Source organism: Quercus lobata, chromosome 12 (genome assembly GCF_001633185.2).
Source record: "Quercus lobata isolate SW786 chromosome 12, ValleyOak3.0 Primary Assembly, whole genome shotgun sequence".
Lineage (NCBI taxonomy): Eukaryota > Viridiplantae > Streptophyta > Magnoliopsida > Fagales > Fagaceae > Quercus > Quercus lobata.
Window position 1 is genome coordinate 10605990 of NC_044915.1, and position 5818 is coordinate 10611807.

Below are 5818 nucleotides of genomic sequence, written 5' to 3' on the forward strand. Positions count from 1 at the left end.
TTTTTTTTTTTTTTTTTTTTTTTGAGAGACCTTTTGTGTCAATTTAGTTACTAATATTTCAAATGTGTTAGTTTAGTTTCTAATCTTTTATTATTGTCAAAATGATCCTTACTGTTAAATGTTGGATAGAAAATATTTACATGGTTAATGACCAAAATTTTTTTAAAAAAAAATGCTAAAATGTAAAATGCACCTTCTAAGTTTAACTATAATTTATTTCAATCCTTTAACTTACTTTCGTTCAATTGAGTTATTTAAATTAATTCAAAGTTTTTCAATTCAAGCCTTTGTCCAATTTTGTTATAAAAAAAATATATATATATCCTTAAGTATGAAATTAACTAATGAAAAAAGATTTTTTGAAAAAAAAATTAGATAATTTTTTTTATTAATTTTATAGACTTTTCAAGTGAAAAATAAAAATTTTTAAGGGCATTTTTTTAAACAAAACTGGATAGAATACCTGAATCAAATAAATTTAAAACTTAGAGGACTCAATTGAACCAAAGTAAAATTAGAGAACTGATATGAATTTCAGTCAAATTTAGATGGTATAATTTTCATTTTAGCAAAAATAAAAAATAAAATGATTTTCAATTGCCATGTCAGCATAAACTTATAATAATAATAATAATAATAAATAATAATAAATAATAAATGATACTGAGAAACCTCACGGGCAAGCGTTGTTCTTTCATTCGTTGAGATAAGATTAAGACGTTGTTCTTTGAGATCCAAGTAAGAAAGTTGTGGAGAAAGGTAAGGGAAATGAGGAAGATTCAACCTGCGCACTGTGCAGACCTCCATGAGTTATATGGGCAATGTGGATAAGATTCAGGGATTTGATTTAAATTTTGTCAGCTGGTTGGAGAGGGCGATTTTGGAGAGAGATACCATGGTGATGACATGGATGTGGAAGGGACTATAAATTTCATTTGATTTAAAGGTTGATTGAGATGGGAGCGATTTGTTTGACTGATGATATCTTTCCTGAGTGTCATTAGTCGTTACAATAGATGCAGAGTCAGCAGAGATGTCCTGGTGAGAGTAGTGTCAAGTATAAGAAGACTTATGCTCAGTACTCGGATCATTTTTCTTCATTTAGAGAGAGTGGGGTTCTTGTACATCAATGGTGGTAACCGTATGACTTGGTTCGGATTTTACTTTAAAAATTTTGTTTTAGATATGTTCTTGCTTATTCTTCACCGTGAAGAAAGAGACGAAAGTGAAAATGGTTGAGGAGAAATAGAAGAAGAGACTGCCTGCCGGCGAGGGTGTTTTGAAAAAAATGTAATGATATACGCACAAACTATTTGATCATATTTTTATAAACTGTTATTTTGGGTAACTTTTCATTGGCTTTCATCCAAGTTCACCACTAACATCATTTTTTCATCTACCAATAATTACTGGCCACATTAACAGTTTGTAAAATTTTGTAAAAAATTTTGTGTCTCTAGCATTACTCTTTGAAAAAATAAAATTTTAATTTTTTTTTTAATGTTTATGCTAATGTGGTAGACTAGACCCACTACTAATATTATTTTTTTACTTACCAATAATCATTGGCCACACTAGCAGTATATAAAATATTTTATAAAAAAGTTTGTGTCTCAATAAAATTTTAATTATTTTTTTAATGTTTATGCTGATGTGGCAGACTATCTGGCATGAATATATATATTTTAAATTTTGGTCATCACTCATCAGTCATGTTAGCGTTTATAAATTTTACATTTGACTACAAAAGTAATAAAATAATAAAAGTTTAAATCATTTATATCCTAAACCAATCCCAAATACATTTAAATTTTAAAATTTTAATCTTAAAGCCTTTTATTTTTATTTAGAAAAAATCTTAAAGCCATTCCTTTAGATTTGAAAAGGCCAAAGCAATAGTTTCTCCAAAAAAAAAAAAAAAAAAAAAAAAAAAAAAAAAAAAAAAACCCAAAGCAATACTAAAGCAGCCTATTTATCTTACTCTAATAGCATTCACAACAGCCTCCTCAAGCTAGTACTATATAAAATCAATGGTGAAATTTTATCAACAAAGCTTCAAGAATTTAAAATACCACATGCAAGTAAAATTTTATTACTGTATAACTTAAAGTGATATTGTTTTTATCAAGTATTCTATTATCCAATCTTGATGATATTAGTAAAATTATTATTTTTAATTTGTGATTTTTAATAGACTCGTGAATCTCAATGATATTCTCCCTTGGAACTCAAAAACTTTGATTTCTCATAAGGTGCCAACAGAGTCCTATAAGTAACTTCCGCCGATCCTTGATCGGCATCGTTTATGATTGAGACTAGGATAGTATCTGATCGTCTTTGAACCCCTGAACCCCCTACTTTCGTTCTTGATTAATGAAAACATCTTTGGTTACTTAGGTTTAATTAGGATGGAGAGAACGTTGTCAAACCCAAACCTGATGAATCTTTTATATCCTAATCAGTCCCAAATGCTTATAAATTTTAAAATTTTATCTTAAAGCCATTCCATTTAGATTTGGAAAGGCCAAAGCAATACCAAAGCAACCAATATATCTTACATTCTTACCATGAGTTTTTTGGTTTTTTTTTTTGAGAACATATCTTACGAATGATGTGAGCTCAGTTATCTAAAAAATGAACATATAAATATTTAACCAAATCAATCTGTCTAAAGCACTTTTGCACAAAATCAAACCTTATCTATCATTTAATCCAAAAAGTAATCTAAGACAATAAATAGATGTGAAAATAATAATAATAATAATAATAATAATAATAATAATCAAAGAATAAAACTAGATGTGGCAATATCAGCATGGAGAAGAAGAGTTAGAATGGATCCGTACCCGGACTTGAAGCAATATCCTTGGGAAAGAGTTCCGTTATTTTGTTTCTCACGGTTTGATCAGCTTGCTCCGACTTTGTTTGTTTTGGAGATTGTTCTGACATTGTTTTTTCTGTAGATTGTTGGGACATTGTTTGTTTTGGAGATTGGTCCGACGTTATTTAAATACCTATACCAAAAGAAAATGTATGAAACCCAAACGTTTCAAGACCCTGATGAGTTAAAAAATTAAAGCCCAAACTTATCTTTTATTTTTTTGAGAAAAAGCCCAAACTTATCTTATATAGCTATTATTAGGATATTAATTAACAAATAAATTCTATCAATCAAGTGCACATCCCTTATAAAACAAAGAATGCATCCACGCAACACGTTTGTAATGTAATCCAAAACACTTCATAATTCTCCCATTAAACAAAAAAAGCACTGTTTATTCAACCTATATGCTCACCATTATAATTGAGAGTGAGAGAGAGAAGTCAAAGACTCAGAAAGGAAAAAACACAACGGAAATTTCAGAGTTTAGGGGTCTAGAGGGGAGGAAGATGTTCAAGCTCTGGGATTAGCAGTATATTGTAATTATCTCTCTAAAAAAAAAAAATTAAAGTTACCAAAAAAAAAAAAAAAGAACAAGAAGAAAAACAACGTGGGAGAAAAATAATAAAGAATAATAAAGGTGAGAGTTAAAAAATTTCGAAACTTTTGATAACAAAATTTAGTAGTACCACTTACTATTTATACTTTAATTTAAAGACTTCAGAAATAAAAAGTTTCACATAAAATTTTAGTAATAGAATTTTAATTAAATTCATTAGTAGAATTATATTTTTAAGAATTAAGAAGTCTTAAGCAGTCACGTGCACACATGTATATGTATAAGAGAATCATGTAAAAAAGTAGTACACTAAGATTGTGTCCATGCCTTATCAAAAAAAAAAAAAAAAGAATTGTGTCCATGCAATGCTTGGTTTAATAAAAATTAGAAAACTAAAAAAAAAAAAAATCAGTAATATCAATGAAGTAGAACAACTATATAGACAGTAAAAAAAAGAAAAAGAAAATAACTTAAATTATGTGATACAAAACATGACGTAAAATTGAGTTTTTATCAAAACCAAAAATTATAGTACATTATTATGTTTATTTTAGATTTCTTAAAACTTTCATATTAATATTTTTAAATTTGTAGAAACTTTTATGATAGAATTTTACTTAAAACAAATTATATTAGTAATACTTAAAACAAATTATATTAGTAATATTAATGTGCTCTTTGTGCCCTGCTTGGTAGAGATATAATATGACGTGTAGTACTTATGATCCTACTCTGCTCCTTCAAATTTTCTCAATATTAGAGAAGTTTTTTATTTTTTAAAAGAACAATATTAGAGAGGTTAAGTAGGAACTTTGGGAAATTAATACTCTCTCTCTCTCTCTCGATAAAAGAAAAACATTGGAAAGATTCCTCGACCCTTCCCTTTTCTCTCTCCTCTGTTCAAACATCCATAATCTACAACTTTCGCAACACAGAAAAGTTGATAGCAATAAAAGCTGAAATGTACACATTATGTGTTTTGAGCTATACTGGCAATATTCAATAAAGAACATAGAAATAAAAATGGTGATAAGAAATAATTTAAACTCAAAAATAGCAACGACCATGAGGAAGGAAGTGAAAAACCTGGTAACTTGGCTGGGTTTGGGAGCACAATCACTTAAACCTCTCAAAGTAAAACAACTCGTGTCCTCCTTCTCCTAACTCCCCGTCCTTTTATAATCTCCTAAATAGCATAAGAATAAAGTAAGGTGGAATCTTTGGACTTTATTCTATGAGAATTTTCCTCCAAGTACATATGGAAATTTGTAGATGTTAATGTGAATATTTTAGGAAGTAGACATTTTTTTTTGTGGTATTACAATACATAAACACCCATGTTATACATAAACTATATGAAGACTACAGTAAATAGATATACTCAAAATTTGGTGACATGGTTTTTTTCATGTACTTGCTAAAAAATTCCCACAAGTGAGTTGTGACCAGATATATGAAGAATAAAACTAACAACAATTCAATAATAATAATATAAACAAAAGAAAAGATATAAAATGACTATATCTTAATATTTGTCTATTCAATCCTTTATGATCTATCAACGTCGAACTCAATATTCTTTAAATTGTGAAAATCATATTATTTATTTTTTACAAAATTTTGAAATAATTTTTCTTAACGGTAGAAAATATCTTTCATTTTATTGCGTAACCTAGATTTTTAAAATTCATAGTTGAAAATACTTATTTTGTAATTACAATAGAATTGGAATAATAAACACAAGTATAACTATTCTATAACAAAAGTTGAATGTTACTTCATATCTATTAATATTGATACTAGTGTGTAGTTACGTGCATATGTATGAGTACAATTAAAATAATCACAATTATATGGTTTAAATTATACATTTTTTTAGAAGATTTTCAAATTATACATGGTATTAGTTTACACTTTTTTAAAACCATACATTTCTAAAATATGTAATAGTTTCTCATATTATATATATATATATATATATGATTTAAAATTTAATTGGTTTTAGACTATCTTCGATTTTTGCACCTAATAATTCATTTGCCACAAAAATTAAAAACTTAGATAAACATATGATGGAAAATTAGACTAAAATTTTTCATTTAATTGGATTTGGATTCTTCGATTTTTATACTTAATAATTCACTTGGCACAAAATTAAAATTTTAATGAGACACACGGCGTAAAATTGAGAATCCAATTAAAACCTACTTGAATATTTTCTAAACTTTGGCTATTAATATATAGGACAAAACTTAAGTACAGTATTTTAGGTATTTTAGGTATTTTTCCTTAAGTTCCCCTCTTAAGATTCAGACTTGTAGCTATTTAACTAAAAAAAAACACTTCCATCCCATTAAAAAAAATTCACATGGCAGAAT